Below are 19,898 nucleotides of genomic sequence, written 5' to 3'. Positions count from 1 at the left end.
GAAATGGTGCTGGAGTGACTACAAAGCACTGTCGTGGTTTTGGTCTCAGTGTCTTCCTCACCGAGGGAATATCACTGCTCTTCTCAAGCACTATTTTAGTAACCACATGAGCCACAAAAAATAATTTAATTCTTCAATGGCCCAGCTTTGTTATTTTTCAGGGTATATTTTTTGATATTAGGTCTTTGATTCTGGGTGATCTGGATTTGTCTGTCAAAAAGGGGCTGCTTTTTTGACAGTCTGCTGACTGTCACAGTTTTCAGGATCAGTCAAGGCCAAGATTTAAAGCAAAACTGAAAGGCTGCAACACCCAGTGAATGAAACTCTGCTGAGTTTGAGAGAGAGCAAGTGATAATTGTTAACGACTTGGGTGGTCAGCTTTGTGCCTTAATTTGTTAAATTAAGAGAATAATAAGATTTCTGAACTGAAGCTCTCCTTGTAGTTAGCCCCTTTGTACTGCCTGTAAATCCACATGACAAATGGAATACAGCTCTGAGTGTGCTTATTGAAATATATAGTTTAACCTTATTTTAAAGACATGAGTATCTTTACGTTTATATTCGTATTAAGTATGTCATTATCAGTCATGTGGTTTTTTTTCTTTGGGGACAATAATCTACTCAAATATCAATTCAGATATTCTGGTTAAAGATAAGGACTAACAGTCAATGAGAAAAGAGTGAGCTTACTGCTCAAATACACAAAATTGCTTATGATATTCCACCATGTGTCTGTGAAGGTTTGTAGTAAACTGGGTGACTGAGTCCAAGTTTTTCAGTGTGTGCTTTTTTTAGGGACTAAAAAAAAAAAAAAGCCTTCCATAGTCCAATTTATTGTGGTACGTCTTGAGGAATGACTGCAAGAAAATATGCAGTCATTACTACATTTATTACTACATTTATTACAAGGCATTACTACATTTATTACTGAGGTCCAATTCGGTACTACACTTCATCACTTCAACTTGTGCTCCATTCTGAAGAACAACTGTCCCATCACTCACTGCATAAGGCTATGTCAAATGTTAAAACTCTGTTTATTTTTTGCTTGAATAAGAAATTTTCACCAGTTCCACTAAGGCCACTCAATCCCTGCAAAAGCATCAACATGGAGTAAAAGGTTGGCATGGGTGTGATAACTTTGCACAACTGGATGTTGTATGTCTACACCCTTGCTGTCAGTAGGCCAGGGTTAACTCGCACAGGGTTTCAAGTTAATGGTCTACTGCACTGTTGAGTCACAGCCCAAGTTATGGACACCAAGCTGATAGAGAAAACGTACATATGTCACCTATATGGCATTCACAGAATTAAAAAAGGAGTAGTAAGATGACCACGTAAGGCTACAAAGCAGCTGCCACCTGTGGAGCCACATGACCCTTACTTGTGCCCCTTCTGTTAATGAAAGCTCCAGGCAAAGTAGATCACCTTCTGGGGTTTTTCTTTCCTTCCTTCAATGCCAACAAATGTTCCATTTTAATTAAACTTGGAAACAGAGCAACCCAAATCATACACAACCCCCTGAAACATTTCATTATAATAGTTTAAAACCTGTCACATTTATAAGTAATGAAAAATGCTACTTTTAACATGCAAAGAGCTATACTGTACATTGCTTTCGGGGGAAGCTGGAGAAAGTCCGGGGCTAATATACTTCAGTGATATTGATTACCAGGGTAAAGGCAAGAAAAAAACAAACAGGGGAATGAGAAGTTAAGATGGCTAAACTAAAGATTTCCTGACCATGCACAGAGTGATGAGTGGAACAGTCTTCAAAGCAGAGGTAGCAGAAACTTTACTGATGGAGGTGTTTAAAGTGAGACCACACACAGACATGTACAAGCATAATAATTTAGCAGAGAAACACACAGACTAAGTCAATTGTATCTTTCTAATTTCAAATGTCAACACTCACTTACTGGGAGGCTGCTAGTGGTGATGTCCACAAAACAGAAAGATCATCTTAATCAGGTAGCTGCACCTTGCACAGTGCTTGCAATTCACTGCAAATCACACAGCTAGCAACTAATGGTAATACCTTATGTCTTTCCAATGTAATCTGTGTATATTAATACATTCTTTCCTATTCCACTTCAAGCACAGGACTATTGATTCACTAGTAAATTCCTTCAACTTAAATTCTCCTTGTGAACATTATCAAACCAAAGGAGAGAAGCTTGTTTAACTTGGTATTTATATATATATAAAAGTAAAAATTTATAGAAAGAGGTGTTTGCACTGCCATACGTGGGGTAGGAGTTCTCCAGGTTATTGTTACTTTGGCTTCCCAGCCAAAAGCTTCCATTTAAAGTTTGATGTCTGATAACACACACACGATCAATAGATAGATAGATAGATAGATAGATAGTGGATATGAAGATATGTAGATATACCACGAATCCTCATGGCTCAGAGACCCCCTCATAACCTTTAGAGAGGAAAAGACTATCACTGTGATGGTGTTCTCTGCCATCCAGGGCCTTGACTAACCTCATTGACCTTTGAGTAAAGCTGCTGGCACACTCTAAGGAAGATTCGACACAGCAGAAGACGTATTTTTTTGTTTGCCTGTGAAGGGGGAATTTTCATCCTTATTAGGGCAACCTATCAGTGAATAATGTGACATGATGTCACAGGAGAAGCACTGGTTTTGAGACTCATTTTATTTGTAACTCTTTGCAATGTGTTGGTTTAGACTTCTGTCAAGTGTCTCAGAGAGCTTTACATGACCACTTTGCTCTTCAAAGTTTTCAACTTCACTTAAATATGGATGCAGTGGCAGTGAAAGCCTGGTACCTGCCCTTGAGCCGTCTGAACAGAAAACAGAGCAGGATAGTTAAAAAGTGAAACTTGGTTTTCTTCCCCAGTTAGGATTTCCAGGCATTTCTATGGGTATTTCAGAAATGTCATTTGATGTATTACAAAGGGGAATTAAACAGTAATGGAAAAAATAGTGCATGTTAAAGTTTGTGTGCAAATACATGTGCAAAGACTTTTTTATGTTTTATTCCTGAACTTTTTTGAGAAAAATGAAGGGGTTTTTTATTAGAGATTTCAGACCTCCCTTTGAAAAACTTGCCCATATTAGTTTGGCACATGAAGTCATCAAGAGGCTGTGGCGGTTCAAAGCAATAAAATTGCCATACATGTGTATACAGCTGCCCAACTGCATCAGTCAAGGCACGCACTCAAAAAAATGCCTTCCAAGGGTTGAAATATTTATTAGTGAAGACACGGGAAGCTTATCAAATAGTTTCATTCAGAGATATGGGTTTTTAAAGGCTAACACTCTTTGTACCCGCTCATGGCCCCAAGGAGCTCCCTGTACACTCGCAGCCACAGATGATGTCTTGTGAGAGCTGCACAGAACATGCAGGACATGTGCTTTCAGTCATGAAAAGGGGTAGCGGCCACACAGCTACGTGCCTCCTTGTTCACATCAGTCAAGGACTCACTTCCAGCTGGGTCGCATGCCGTGGCCGTGCAGACTTCACAGCAACAGCGAGGATGAGCCCTGGATGTTCTAGCTCTCAAAAGCACATGTGCCTAATGTGCCCCTAGGGAAGGTTCACTCAGAGCTGCCAGAAGCACAGTTCAAAGGCCGGTGAAAGATAAACCAGATTCCTGATTCCCTTCCACAGCCTTTGCCTTGCCTTGCCTCTTCCTAAATAATTGACTATTGCATGTAAGAGTCTTGCACGCACTCTGAAATGGAATAGTGATTATGATTTATTTCAGATCAAAGACTTTTAAAAAGGAAATCTGCAGGTACTGGATTCTAGTTGCTGTGCTGGGTAGCACATGATAAGACATAGATACCTAATAAAGTATGAACTATTGAATGCCATCTGCTAATATGAATAGATGTGAACATAATTAAAACACTGAGGATGCTGTTACCAAAACTGATACACAGAAACACCTGGCCACCTCTAAAATTCAAAACAGTTCGGCAGTATTTGTAGACTTGCTTTTAAGTCCCAAATTAGAAGTGCTCTCAAGGAAGCCCCTAAGGTTGAATACATCCTTAACAGTCCAGAGTGCTGGCAGGAAGTGGACTCAAAGTGAAAAGTGGCAGTCTCCAGAGCATAAATCTGTATAGCAGAGGAGTTTTCCGGATCTTGAAGCAGCCCTCCCCAGGCAGCGTGGGTGCATGCCTTTCAGCCCTAGGGAGTTATTTAATGCTAAACTTGCATATAGACACAACCATCTTTGTTTAGACATTTCAATGCAACCTCTACTAGAAAAAAAAAAACCTAGCCTACCTACCCTTTCTGTGTGACAGCAATGTGCTTCTGTTTAATAGATTTCTGGTAACAAAAGGAAGATTACATAGCAGTAGCAGCTCACTTAATAATGAAAGAAAAAACCCATAATGCAAATATTAGTAACCAAGTAAGTGAACAAGATTTATCTTTTCCTATTTTATACATCATGATTCAGTACTGCTTTTGAAAGCGTTGTCTCCTTTTTGATAGAGATGGAACTCCAGACACTGGTAGGGTAGTCTGATGCTGTTTGAAATGACAGATGTGAAAGCTGAATGATGAAAATAAATTTAGGTACACCATATGGATCGATTATGTGTACTTAGTAGACCTGTCCTTCCTGTGAGTCTGCAAAGTGCCTTCAAAATGCTGTAATTGCAAGTGGTTCATATTAGAAAATAGTATCAGGTAGAAAGCAGAGGTCCAGGTTAGCTAAAATTTATGATCAGTTCTGACGTAACATTATCTGAATCCTTCTAATCCTAATTCCTAACTGGCAAAATGTGGTCTTCTGTAAAGGACTTCAGGTTTTTCAGATAAAATTTCAATGTATTTTACAAGCATTATTCACACTAAGTATGCTCTATTTCCAGAAGGTAGAGTATGTGTTTTCATTTTATAAATAAATCAGGCTTTGTTTCTGGTTCAGTGATGTAATAAATACACCATAGCTACAACAGGCACAGATCATCACTGGCCCCTCATGGCATGGATGCTGCCCTGGTTTGCACTGAAGTCTGTTGTCTCTGGTCCCCAGATTCCCTGCGGGAGGGCGTATGAAAGCAGAGATGGGCAATGGCCCAGTTCTGAAGGGATTTTCAAAGCTTGTTGTGGTGTCCACCACCAAAATGCAGCCAAAGTAGCCCAACCCAGCTCAGTCTTGCTGTAACAGGCACTGGAGAACAAGCTCCTGTATATCCATTGTCATAAGCCAGTTCAGCCTTAACCATAGAGGAAAGAGCCTTACAATTACATAATACCATGTACTACTTGAAGTCAGGGAAAGAAAACTGGCTTCTCTCATCTGAACAAAGGCCCAGTAATCACTTGAGAAACTAAATGTCAAACAAGAAACATCTCTAGGGTACTGAGCATTCCCAGAGGAAGCAAAGGACACATTTCTCCTTGGGAAAATTTCGCAGTGGCAGAAACAAGGCCATCATGCAGTGTACATAATAAAAAATTGAACAGATCTCTTAAATGAGCCCATTTTCTTTCCTCAATCTAGTCCTAGGTTTAGGTTACCCCCACATACACATTAACACCCACTATTTTCCTCTGACTACAGTCAGTCCTGTACTCTCCCACTTCTTGTTCTCCTTTGGGCAACTGAATGTCAGCATGAGATTCCTGGTCTGGAGCCACAAATCTTGCTGGAAATACATTCATCACAACCAAAACAGCCAAAATATTTCTGATAGATTGTAGGATAGGATTGAATTACAGCCATAGGAATGAATTCTTATAAGTGATCGAGCCTGGAGACTGTTTAATCAGACTGGCTTTACAAGAAACCAAAGCACAGAAATCCCAAGACATCCATTCTTTTCCACAAAATGCAGATCTTTGAGAGAGTTGAAAATTAGAAGAAACTCTCCTTACTCTTTGTGTATTCATCTATTATGAACACATGCATATATGTAGCTAGAGGAACAATTTGAGCATTGAAGGGGAACATATATGCCGCATTAGTCCTGTATGTTTATCCTCTAAAAGCTGCAAAGGATTTCTTCTGAAAGCCTTTAAAAGACGGATCCTGACCTCTGCTGTAGCATTGACTGGATGGAAGGGGATGCAGAGCAGATCAAGACTCATGTATACAATACAACATCTGATAGAACAGTATTAAGGAATGTCATTGAGGCAATATGTAATCCTTCAGTGATAAGGAACTATTAGATCATGCTTCATTCAGAAGAGAAGGCATACTGCAGCATGTTTCTTGTTGCATTCATCAGTAGGAAGGGGCAATCATTCATCAAATATTTTTTCCATTAATTCTCTGAATTTCCCAGAAAATGTATTGTTCCATAATGTGCTACACAAGTGGAGAAATCTCTTAGTGAGAGATATGGGATATTATTCAATGAAACTCACCTTCCTCTGCCCCTGTTTTGGCTGAAGTGGACAAAGCTAGTCAGGGACAAATAGAAATATTCAGTAAACGCACTCACCATTTTGCTTGATAAAGAGAAAAATGGTGGATGGATGAACAAAATTCTCCGACTATTAAGGATAGCTGGGAGCATTGCATTCTTCAGTATCTCTGACCTGTCACCCTACAGAGTTCACTTCCACATAAATCAAACATTTACCAGACAGGGTAAAACTATTTTCACTGTTACAAAGGAGGCAGCTGGCCAGCTCAAAAGGACTAAATCTCTGTTCCTCTGGGACCTGTGGAAATGGTCATTACAAGACAATATTTATTTATAAACACACTTGGCCCTGTCAATTGAGCTTGAATATATAGAGGAGTGGAGCTTATTAGTAAGATAAAGCTTTCCCATGACCTATAGAGGACACTGCATAGGGACCACAGATGTTCCGTGTTACAAAAGCTGGAAAATTGATGTCAATGGCCTTGAAAAGTTTGGTTTGAAAATAAGTAAATAAATAAATAAGGAGGTCACCAGCAAAGACAAGAGTAAGGACACTGGAAAATGGATCTTCCAGGATATTTGACCTTTATTTATTTAACTAAGTGGAACATATCCTGCCCTTGACTGCCTGTGTCCCTCCTGAGCAGCAATGCTGAAGTTACCAGAATTATTCTGGATTTCCACCAGTGCAGAGCAGGGCAGATGGCAGCCTCTGTGGCAGCTAGTCTGTCATGCAAGGGAGCACATACACACATATATACGCACAGAGGTTTGCCTTACAATGGGATTCACACAAGTAGTGCCAGGAAAGGGCCAAGGAAGAACTGTACTTCTGAAGTCAATCCATGCCACTTTCCAATGTAGGTATGGAAAAATCTCTGTTCTTGTCAGAGAAACTCTTGAGGACTCAGCTTGAGTTGCATAACTTAAACATGGAGCTTCTTGACATGGAATTTGTAGCCGATTTTAAGAAGGAAAGCCAGAAAAAAAGCTACACAAGAACTTCACAAGACTTGATTCAGTTTTTATTCAGCAGGTTCTAGTTATTCAGACTGTTCAAGCTGCTTACACCAGCTCTGAATCCGGCCTAGACCAAACACAAACCATATGACATCCTGGCTGGCCTGAGGCCATGAAGCAAAGGTTTTGTGCATATATGCGGGCTGTGCTGATGAAAGCCATTGAACACAGGTTGATGTTGTTTGCACAGCTGCAGGCTCACTGTGCACGCTTGCAGCATCCTCCTACATCTCAGCTGCTTCTTCCTCCAGCATAACATGGAGATCAGACCAGCATCTACTCATGTATCTGTACAGCAAGGGACTTTTCTATCACACAATAGCTTGGACAGTCTTTTTACCCCCATCTGCCAGAGGGTGCTGGCTAGTTACCTTCCAGTACAGCCTTTTGAGATAAAACCAGTGTAGGCTACTGCTTTTCCCAACCATTAAAATTGTCTTCACATATTCAGGTGTGCCAGGCCACTCATTGATGCAGCAGGAACTAGAAAAAAAATCCTTTTTTTTTTTTTTTCCAGCTAGGACTGAGAAAAGCTCCATTAGCCCACAGGAACAGGAGCGAGGCCACAGATGCTTGGGGTTGTAGGACATCTTCCCTATAACAGTTTTGCAATGAAAATGCCACAACTGTCTCATGGCTGAGGGCACCAGTGAGTAACTGACTGACTGCCATCAGGGAACTAAAGTAGTTGTTCTAAGCTTTTATGAGCTGCAGGAAGTTTCCAGCTTGTCATGACTTCAGAAGGCCAGGCAAATAACTGCAAAAGTATGGATCCACCTCTACGTTCAGTTTGTCTTACTTTCTGTTTTTCCCTAAGCATCTGGTCTCACAGATATCTCCACCTTTCAGCTCACTGTCCAGATCTACCCAGCTTTCTCCTAGGCACAGAGAAAGCAATATGTTCACAGACAGCTGCCTACAGAGACATCGGCCCAGAACAACATACTCCCATTCTCCTGGGATGCACTGGACCTTCTTGGCAGCAGCTACTCAGTTTGCACCATGGTGGATTTCCTACCAGGTGAGAGGGGAGCAGTAATAGTACTCCCCCCAGAGCAGTGTCTGGTGAGGTCATGGAGGGGTAGAGCACTACAAGCACCCCAAAACTGGAGCAGGTGCATACCTACTAAAGAGCTGAAATTGTTGTGCTAAAAAGCCAAACAAACCAAACTGCAGTTGAACGTTTTTTAATATTGTTTCCCATGATAGGATAAATATAAATTATCAGTCTGATTGCTGCAGCTCAGGCTGGGTTTACTGCAAAGGCAATTACTGAAGGGTTCTTTTTCCTTTTCCCGTGAACTTGGTATAGTTTACACTGAGATAAAAAATTCCACAGTGCTGTTTTGCAGAATCATTTTCCCCTCATCTGTCCTGCTTCAACCTTTCTAGGATTTTTTTTTAGAGTAGTTTTTTTTTGAGTAGAAACAAAACACTTGAAGTACACATAACCTTCTAGCTTATGAGAAATCAAGCAATTTCCACTACTTTTCAATGCCAAGGGGAAAATTTTCATCTGGAGTGTAATAGTATCTGTAATATGGACTTTGTTGGATATGGTATGGTCCAGTCTTTGATGCATTGAATCTTCATGGGAACTTTTTCAAGTGAAAGTAAAACAGGATGCATGATCACTTATTACTTGCAATAAAAATATAAGGAAATAAATTATCAGCACTTTTATAGTACATCACTGCTCAGAATTACCATATGTATCACAAACTGGAACTGTCAGTATTTCTGTAGCCAAGTGATACTTTCATCGGTTCTCCAGCTTTTCTTTGCCATCCTTCTTCCATTTCCAGTTGAATTTTGAATATTTGCAGGGGTGCAGGCTCCACAACCTCTCTGGGCAACCCATTTCACTATTCAATCACCACTACAATGAAAAAAAAACAAAAGACAAACCCAAAAACATTTCTTATGCTTAAGTGGAATTTCTCATATTTCAGTTTGTGCCCATTGTCTGTAGTGCTGTCACAGGGCATCACTGAAAAGTCTGTGGCTCCCTCTTCATCATGCCTTCTGCTGGGCATTCATACATATGAATAAGATACCCCAGGCCTTCTCTTCTCCTGGCTGAACAGCCCCAGCTCCCTCAGTCTTTCTTCATATGAAAAATGCTCCAGTGTGTTAGCTATATTCCTGGCCCTTCACTGGACCTGCTCCAGTACGTCCATGTCTCTTGTACTGGGAAATGCCGATCTGGACCCAGCGCTCAAGATGTGTCTCACCAGGGCTGAGTAGAGGGGGAGGATCATCTCCCTCAACCTGCTGGCAATGGTCTACCTAATGCAGCACGGGATGCTGTGGGCCTTATTTGCCACAAGGGCAAGTTGCTGGCTTCTGGTCAACTTGTCCACCACACTCGGATCCTTTTTATACAGAACTGCTCTTCAGCCAGTCAATCCTCAGAGTGTACTAGTGCATGTTGTTATTCCTGCCCAAGGACAGGACTTTGCATCTCCCTTTGTTGAACTTCATGAGATTCTTCTCAGCCCAATTCTCCAGCATGTTGACGTCCCTCTGAATGGAAGCAAAGCTATCTGCTCTATCAACTAGTCCTACCATTTCTGCATTGTCTGAAAGCTTGCTGAGAGTGACCCCACTGTGCCCTGTATACAGGTCATTAATTGAATTTTTAAACATTATAGGCCCCAGTATCAATTTCTAGCGTACACCACTAGTGACTGACCTCCACTAGACTTCATGTCACTAATGACAACTGTTTTGCCCTGGCAGGTCAGCCAGCTTTTAGTTCACCTCACTGCTCACTTATCTAAACCATACTTTATCAGTTTGGCTATTAGGAAGTTATAGGAGATAGTGTCAAATGTTTTGCTCAAGTCAAGATAAAAAATATCCACTGATCTCTCACCAACCAAGTCGATCATCTCATCACAAAAGGTCACGAGGTAGGTCATGAGATTTCCCCTCTGTAAATTTGTGATGACTATTTCTAATCACATTCTTGTCCTTAATATGTGTGGAAATTATTTCCAGGATCAGTTGCTCTATCAACAGTTCCTTCCAGGGGATCAGGTTAAGGCTGTCTGACCTATATTCCCAAGATGGTTCATCTTGCCCTTCCCAATGATAGGGGTGACATTTGTTTTAGTCCACTCCTCAGCAACCTCTGCTGATTGCCACAACTTTTCAAAGATAATTGAAACTGGCCTCACAATGACACTGTGCAGCTCTTGTCAGAGAAGCCCATCATGCCCTTTGGACCCATGTTATGTCCAGTTTGTTTAAATACAAGTATTTCTCCTTAGAGTAGGAAAATGCTGACAATTACCCATTCGTTTTTATTGATTTTTTACTAATTTCTCTGTTTTACTTCTAGAAACACTGGTGCTGACCTTGTCATCTCACTGTTTGCAAAACTTTAAGTCTACTTATCATCCCATTAATGGAGTCAGAAGTCAGAGACTTCACTTCTTCCACACTGCATTCTTTGTTCTCTGCTTCATCCCTCAAGGCATTCTAGTCTCTAAAACATGAAGAACAGAAGATCAAACCATTTTAATGGTGCTCCTTGTGCTTTTTCCTGTACCGAGAGCCCAGAGTGTTCGTGTGCATTAATTATTCTTGCTCCCCTTGAAATTACCAACAATATTTCTACCAGCAGGGTTCCCTGTTTTGACACTAATCTCTCCAGTTCTCATAGAAGCTATCCTATGTGGAATTAGAAACACTGATTCATCCCAATTAGTCTGTGCTCAGAACTGTTCCTCATCTTCCCATGCGACATTCTGAGTAACCCACAAAGGGAAAAATACTATCACAATGAAACGTTCCTTTCCAAATCCTCTGCTGTCCCTGGATACCACGGGAGCTCATTTCAGCTGCAGTCGGGACAAAGATATTTATTTTGATTTATGTTTTCCTATCTGCTCCCCCTTAGCCACAAGAAGCTGGTCTGCAAGCACACACATCATCTCTGTGTATCTCTGCTCCCCAACTAGACAGTGACCTACTTCAGAAGGCAAACAGAGATCAAATGTTACTCTCTGGTTCGTGGGTAAAAAAACCCTTTGAATTACAAGAGGAACCAGAGGAAAAAACAGTGTTCATCCTGCACACTGCTGTGTTCACAGTGAGTACGGCTGGTTCCTTTCCCACACATCTTTGCTCTTTATTTGTTTTTTTGATTAAGCTAACATGCATTTCAACAGCTGGATCCTTGAGAGTTTTAAAACATATCAAGGAGTAGGCTAATCCATCAGCAAGAAAACAGGACTGGGAGAAAGAAAAATTGTAACCTGGTGGATGCTGAAGCTTGATTTTCTCCTAGTGGCTCCATGCGCTCAAGAAAGCAGTGAGGTAAATGTATGTGGGAAAATTTCACAAAGCACACAAATAACAACACAGTGTATGATGATCTGGTTAAAAAAATGTTGCGTGAAGGAGAAGGAGAAGGAGAAGAAAAAAAGAGATAAAAGAGCTCAGCCAGTAGTCCTTGTTTCAGCAAGTTAAAGCTGGAGTCATTGACCAAAACCAAGCCAGTTATAAGATTGGGCCTGGGTTCTAGAGTCCATAGTCATGAACTGGTAGCTCATGGTCAGACTGAGGCTCTTAAATCAAGGTACTGTAATAACACAGTAATAGAGCCTCCCTATATTTAAGGGTATTTATACTTGAACTCTATAACCTCAGCTTCTTGCCACATCTCCCTTTCCCCTTCTGTTGTACCACTAAGGCTTAAAGTTTTTTATGGGTTTTGCTGTGTACAACACCTATGAAGAAAAATCATTCTCTGTATTCCAAAGCCACTGGCTGAAGTGATCAGTTCATAAATTTGTCTTCGTTAAATATGTCCTCAAAACATCAATTAAATAAACCTTCTCTTTTTTATATTCCTTATAGAAATACTGCAGAACTCTGCCATAACAAGGACAGATTAAATGCAAGAAGGAAGAATCTGGCTGGCAATTAAACACCTTCTTAGTACCTACACTAAGCTTGATAAACTCAAATCTATGTTGGTTTTTATGGGTACTCATATTCCTGGTAATAAAGGTATGAAGTCACTTGGTAACAGGGTCTCATTCTGATTCCAACAGAAATAAAAGGAAAGGAGTGATTTCTCACGTGTTATCCTAGAAATAGCCAACACCATGTGAAAGGCTCTTCTTTGTTATGAAACACTGCACTAGGGCAATCATTTGGCCATAGTTTGTTTAAGAGAAGTGGAGACAGGGAGAATGTAAAAGAAAACACAGTTTTACATCTATTCAGGATGGAAACACAGTTATTCCCAAACAACATAAAGATAACGTTGCTAAGTGCATTTTCAAAGTCGACTTGCCTATTAAACACATCCAGCTTTAAAAAAAAAAAGAGAGACAAAGGGAAAGAGAGAAGGAAAGAAAGAGAAGAAGGAAGGAAGGAAGGAAGGAAGGAAGGAAGGAAGGAAGGAAGGAAGGAAGGAAGGAAGGAAGGAAGGAAGGAAGGAAGGAAGGAAGGAAGGAAGGAAGGAAGGAAAATAGAATGAGATAGAAAGCAAGCTTTAAAATTTTAAAGAGCAAAGATAATAGCAAGATAGTGTTCCAAAAGCAATTTATGTACCAACTTTAATTAATTCGTAATACACACAAAAATATTTTCTTCAAGGACATACCATGTCAGAGGAGTCTCTCCATAAATGCGATCTGCAGTATGCATGATGGATAGGGCCAAGGAGGGGAGCTCTGTAGAGCTGTCCTGGACAGTCCTGAGGGACCAGTTCTGGTATGTCCTGAAATCTCAGGAAAGCGGAGATTGAAGAGGGTAAAACACTAGATCAAAACCAGTGACACTTCTTGGAAAGAAATTGGCAAGCAGTCTGCAGTGGAGCAGTCTGGGAAGGAAAGTTTCTCATTTATAAAAATGATAAAGATTTGATCATTTAATCTAATAGAGGGAATTTTTGTGTTATTTTTCAACTGTCCCATTCAGATCCTATAACAAAGGAGCAGGAGTGCACAGCCTCATCCACTTTAATTTTGTACATGCAGATTTCGCTGATTAAGGAAAAGTCCCTCCATTTAGCATAAGCTATGGATGGTCTCAGTAGCTGTCCTCATAAACACCAGGCCCTGAGCTGGTTCAACTGATAAACCATTCATGCTGGTAAGTGTCTGCTCCCTTCATCTCCTGCAGCAAATAAAACCCAGTGCAGGTGTTCCTGGGGCTTTGAGGATACTTTTGCATAGTTTGAGTCCTTACTACAAAGAAAGGAAGCTAGAGACTCTATTCTCCTGACTGGCAAGCAGAAAATATTGCTAAAGTTCTAGTCAAAAAAATCTGCTTATAGAGGCATGGAATTTAGAATAAAGTATGCAAAAACTCACACTTATGAGAAAGCCATGCTCTCTATCACTTTGCAGGAATGCTGTTTTCATATAGACATCAAATATGAATGAACTGATAGACAAAAAACTTCTTGATGGGATCAGAGATTGTTACAATAATCCCCATGACTAGCATTTTTGAAAGGCAGGATTTCAAAGAGGAACAAGCAATTCCCTAAGCAGTGAAAATAAACACACCATCTTTCACAAGGATTTTATGTTTTTATCTACTTAACTCTAGTGTCCAAGGATGTAAGACTTCCAGGTGATATTTGGCATACTTTGGCACTTATTTATAAAGGAACTCTGTGATTCAGGTTTTTTACTGATTAAAAGGATGCAGGCTTACACTAAACTCTATCCTCAGTAAAAATACTAATAAAGTCTCTCTTCTATTTTGATACTTATTTTCACAAAGCTTGTAGTGTCTTAATTATCCTTAAAGTCCTTACCCTTTGTGGTTGATAATAGCTAAAGGATTCAGAGACTACTATGGAGAGAGGAAGAAAGGAAGAAAGCAGGGGGACAGGCATAGTCACAGCGATTGCATTCACCTTGTTCTCATCTGCAAAAACTGTAACACAGATTCAGGGCATGAAAAGCAATAAGATTTGCACCTTTATACTTTCTTCTTTTTTTTTTTTTTTTTTTTTTTTTTGATCTGGGGAGAAACATAGTAGAAAGGATAATAATTAGCTCCAACTTTGAGAAAATCCAGTGACCACGGACTAAGGCAACTCGAACAAAAATGTGAGTTACTAGTAACAGAAACAATATATCTGAGAAGACCTGAATGTGTCAGACCACAGTAAGCCTACAAATCTCTCTAGCCTGCTTTCCCAAACCTACAAGTAAGGACTACAGGGTCTTTTGCAGTGACAAGGTGGAGGAATGCTTGGGCCAAATCTCCCTGCTGGGACCTACACTCTACAGGTGCGAGTACCACAGCTGTTGACAGAGTTTGCTTCTGTCATCGTCAGGCAACCTGGTTCCATTTCTCACTTGAATGTGTGTTTCTTTGATGCTAGCTACCAGCTCCTGTTCTGACTTTGTCAGGTTATGGAGCACTTTAACAAAGTCTTTAACTGTTTTACTTTCAGAAACTACTTGTGTGCCTTTTAAAGTCATACCTCAAACAAATCAGGTTTAAATTTTGCTTAGGCTCCCCATTTTTTTTTAGCACTGTGTCAGTTTTTGTGACACTGATCCAATTGCCCCAGTTCTTCAGCTTTCTTTTTAAAGCCCAAATACTACAAATCTCTGACACATGCTCATGTCAGGCTCACAACTGTCACATACCAATACAACTGTCGCTCTTTGCTGCTACTCACTGCACCCTTGTTCCAATGTCTGTCTATCATTGCTTACTTACCCTTTTACCATGGTGTCGTATGGCATTCAGGTTTTCTCCCCACCGACCTCAGCATGTGGTAAGGGCTTGCAGAGTCTCCTCAATCTGCTTTGCTGTTTATACTTCCCTGCTGTGAGTTTGGCTGTATCTTGGGCAGCCAGGAGCTTTGACTAACAAGACGTTAAGACACTGTATAAGAGCAGAAGGGCACATGTACTCAATCAGACCAAATGTTCTTCTAACTTAATAGGTTAGAGAAGGTTTAGTTATGATCAAATGTGGTATCTCTTTTTAATGGTTTAATATAACAGATGCTTGCTGTGAGGACTTTCCATTAAAACCCTGCCGATTTATTACCCAGTAGTACACTAGCCCTTTTCCACAGAAACAATGTCCCAAAGTGGCCAATAAAGGGTGTGTAGGGAGCAGTCAATGGTACTTTCCCCTCTGCCAGCATCTACATTTTGCTGTCCAAAGGTGTTCTGAAGTAGAGGTGCGGTCTTACAACACCAACCTTTTATGGATTTTTATTTTCTGAATTTGTCAAATCCCTTTTTGAGTATGTGTACATTGATAGCATCCACCAGATGCTGCAGCAAGGAATGACTTGCTTAAGTATATATTCAGTGAAGGATCATATAATCACAGAACGGTTGAGGTTGGAAGTAACCTCCGGAAGTCATCTTGTCCAAGCCCTCCTGCTCAAACAGAGAACCCTAGAGCCAGCTGTCCAAGCTCGAGTCCAGATGGCTTTTGAACATCTCCAAGGACAGAGAATTCACAGCCTCCCTGGGCAACCTGTTCTTGGTCACCATTTCAGTGAAAAAGTGTTTCCTGATGTTCAGACAGAACCTCCTGTGTTTCAGTTGCGATGCATTGCCCCTGATCCTGTCACCGGCCACTACGTGGCTCCATCTTCTTTGTACTCTCCTTTCAGGTATTTCTATAAATTAAATTCCCCTCCCAAAGCCTTCTGTTCACTAGGCTGAACAGTACCAGCTCTCTCATTTTTTCTCACAGAGCAGTACACATCGTTCAAGGTACACCATGGACTCACACAGAGACATCACGATTCTGTTTTCATTAGTTTTCCTTTCATAATGATTCCCAACATCCAGGTGCCAGGGAGGGTCTGAAACAGAAGTCTCCAGGAAGGATGCTGCAATCTGTTACTAAAATGCCAGAAACAAGGGGTGAGGATTTTGCAAGTTGTATCTATCCTCTTCCATCGATAGTCTGAGTGGAAGCTCTGTGAACTGAAGGAAATTCAGACGCTCTCTGTTATCTTTGAAAACCTGAGTTTAGATTCAGATTTGGAATTTTCAAACCCTCACTACTTGCCTATTAACATCATCAGGTTCTCAAAGAGTTAGAGCCTGGGTCTGGTGGTTTTGAATAAAATCTACAGGACAAGGTAATTAAACCCATGCTTTCTGATTCCCATGCTAGTCGGAATCAGGGCAAAGTGACACAGGGTGGTTTGAGCTGAATTAATCGCTTTCTGCATCAGCTCGTCTGACAGCTTGATGGATCAAAAAGAAAAGAGCAATTTCTCTAAAAGAGCTGGATAGAGAGAGACTTTTCCGGACATTTTATCAGCCTGAGCAGCTCCAGGTCAAGCGCAACAGAGCTGGATTGGCACAAGCAAGCAGGCACCAGCCCATCTATGAAGTTAGCCCTGACTAACTTCATCCCCAAAGGGGTGCAGGGACTCTGCTAAGGAGTCCCACTCCACTAGGTGCTCAGCCATGCCCAGGTGCTGTGCCTCCACAATCTCTTATCTCTCACAAACTCAAAGCATGGGGATTGGGCCTCCATGGTTGTTAAGCCTGCAAACCTTCTGTCAGCTTGTAGAGATGCTGTTGTTGAGCAAAACTGTAATTTATTTGGCAAATGCAATGACAAATGGTAGAGCTTCAGTGTGCTCTGCCATAAACCACTAGCTGTGGCGTAAATGTTCTAGGAAAACAATGTTTAATACCACTGTTAGCTAATAAAATGCCTTTTTTGGTGGTATTTACAGGAAGGGCTTGTTTCCTTTGAGTAAGTTTGCTTTGACATTATTGGGAGAAGTTTTGTGGCAAGATATTTACACTTGGCTGAATTCCTGTGGCATTCTCCAAGCACATTTGACACAGACTTGGGGCCCAGGCTGCCAGAAGACGAAGCAGCACTTTGCACAGCACCTTATCAATTTGTTGTGCTGACTGAGTGGTGTGATTACTTTTCCATGGCTGGGAAGGCTGGCTAACCCTCCCTGAACCATTAATCTCAGAACAGTTTGAACTAAGAGAGATTTCTGTAAAAATAGACCACAAAGAATGCATCAGAGAGGAGAGGCTTTACGTCTTTTATAGCTTCTTGACCTCTTCTGGGTGGATTTTTTTACTAATGAGAAGGATTAAATGGAATGTCCTGGTGCCTCAGTGCAACAGAGTGACCAATTTGCACAGCTGCTCTTATTAATGTCTGTGAACAGCATTGCTGCTTGGGCATTGTTGTTGAGCACACAAAATAAGGGCCTGAGTCATTGCTGCTTCAACTCAGTTTTTGACCACTAGCTCAGATTTTTGGGGTCTCAAACTCATTCCTGGTTATGCTCATCTTTCTGAATCCTGATTTCACCAGAACCAGGCTGGAGGAAAAAATGAAGGAAGAGGGCAAGAGTGCAACACCTGAGAAGACTGATCTTTTCCTAGCATATAACTTTTGTCTGGTTGGTGATCAGTTGTAGTGACAGCCCCTCTGAGCCAAATAAATCACAAGATTGAGTAATCATTACACTGACAATAATGTAAGATTCAAGATAATAAAACAATACTAATGCAACGTATCCTACAATTACAAAAATATGAAGTGCATGAGGCACGGAACAATGTGCTTCAGACTGGAAAACAAACTTTCCTCCTTTCTAAGAACTTATTAAGTAAGATTATTTCTTATGTCAGATATTTTATCTGATACGATGAAATAGAATATAGCTTTTATACTGTAGGAGAAAAACTCTCACTTTGCTAAGTGACTCTTGGAAATGTTCATCAATTTAAGAATTAGAATGGTAAAGATTGTAGAGTTTGTAAGCAGTTCTGTAACCAGGATTCATTTTGTAAGTGCAGTAATCAAGTAATCACAGATTACAATGAGGATATGTCTGTGTAATTCCCCTTTTTTATGTATTTTTAGCTTCCATGTTAAATTCAGTTAAACGTAATGAAAATATAAGTAGTTACACCATCTTAAGTGCTTACGTAAGGAATTAAAATTTTACATTTCAGTATGATTTTTTGTGCATTTAAACCTTGGCTGCACTATGGGTGTCAGTGTTCTGCCTTGGCAAGGACTTGGCTGCAAAGGTGAAGAAAATACTTATGCAGTGCAATGTTTGGACTTTGGTCTAATGAACACAGATCCACTGTCTTCCTCTGGTGCATTTTCTGTTTGACCAAGAATGCAAGAACAGGGGGCTGGTTAAGATACATTTGAACATTAACTAGATCACATTTTGTTCTGCTGGAATACAACCAATGCCTAGCAGCAGTCTTATGGCTCAAAGCTGCAAAATCATACTTAACCAAACAGTAAGACAGATCCTTATCTTGTTCTCTATGATATGTTTTATTTAGTTTCATTTGTTTTTAAAAAAGGCATTTGATGGGGCTTTCAGGTTTTAAACCTCACATTAACCAAAGCTCCTGCAGCCTGAATCTTGCAACACAGCAGCCCAATGCTAATGCAAAAGTGGAAATTTGACTACAAATCTACATTTTTCAGCCTTTAAATAGAGAAGGCATTAAAAAAATAAATCTGTAGTGAGCAAGGAAAATGACCCCTTCCCTTCCCAGTCAGCTGCTCTGTAATCAGCAATACCTACTCTGTCTCCCGTTTCTGTGATCAAGCTGTTTGCGGCTGTTTCTGGGGAAGACACATTCTTTCCCACTGCAGGACTATGAGCCTGTGGTTTCCATTTCACATCTGCAGACTGACGGGTGTTTCATCACCACCTAAAAAAAATGTTCACGTGGTATCATGAACAGATAAAACTGTCATTTAAAAAAAAAAAAAAAATAGAAAAAAAACACCAACCAACCTAAAAATTGCGTTGTTACCACCGCCTAGTGGTGCTCTTCTCACACTTGCAGCAGTCATTTTTATTGCAAAAAAACTGCTTCAGAAAAAAGACTACTTGCACAAGATTTATATGACCTTTCTTTAGGTTAATGGCTCTTTGGTGTGGACATGAAAGTTTCACTCATTTTTCCACTTATGCTGCTTTTAATCTGTTCTTAATGATTCAAGATGCTCAGAATTTCACTGTAAATTACCTACAAGCATTTTTTGAACAACTTAAAGTTGAAGCTGATAAGAAGTCAGCTGCTGATGTATGAGCTTCCCCAGTCACTACCACATACTTTAATGTCTATCGTTTCATGGTAGCCAGCACAGACTTGATGAAAAAGAGTGGAGTCTCAAAGACTAAGAGCCAACTCATTTGTAAACCCCAGCAAACAGAAATAATTTTCTCCATGTGGAAGAAGACGGCCACAGCCCTGACTATCCTAGAAACTGTCCTGACATCTACTTATTATCAACATCCTTCCAGCACTCCCGGAAGCACTTTCCTAGAACTTTCTAGGAAAGCAAGTACATTATAGCCTATCCACCAGGCTGGAATGCAGTAGGACTCTGGAAAATAAGTTAGGATTAACGAGCAGGCAGTATACAGCCAAAGTATAGGTTTGTAGGAAATGTTTATTTTTCAGTTTTTCAGCAGAATCATCAGCTTGTGCAGCTTTAAACACAGAGCAACAAACATGGGCAGGTG

General features: G+C 40.5%; 1 long non-coding RNA gene across 1 annotated transcript; it reads right to left on the bottom strand.

Annotated features, from left to right (window-relative positions):
* Nucleotides 1–7,408: 7,408 nt before the first annotated feature.
* LOC128853952 (uncharacterized) lies at nucleotides 7,409–19,046 on the bottom strand. Its single transcript, XR_008452794.1, has 5 exons — nucleotides 18,948–19,046; nucleotides 16,134–16,248; nucleotides 15,098–15,265; nucleotides 13,014–13,130; nucleotides 7,409–9,269 (listed from the first exon to the last, which is right to left on the bottom strand). It is a non-coding gene; the product is annotated as an uncharacterized LOC128853952 (long non-coding RNA).
* Nucleotides 19,047–19,898: the final 852 nt, after the last annotated feature.

The sequence above is a fragment of the Cuculus canorus genome, chromosome 1 (assembly GCF_017976375.1).
Source record: "Cuculus canorus isolate bCucCan1 chromosome 1, bCucCan1.pri, whole genome shotgun sequence".
Classification (NCBI taxonomy): Eukaryota; Metazoa; Chordata; class Aves; order Cuculiformes; family Cuculidae; genus Cuculus; species Cuculus canorus.
Note: the sequence above shows the minus strand (reverse complement) of the source record. Positions and strands in the feature narration are given on the sequence as shown.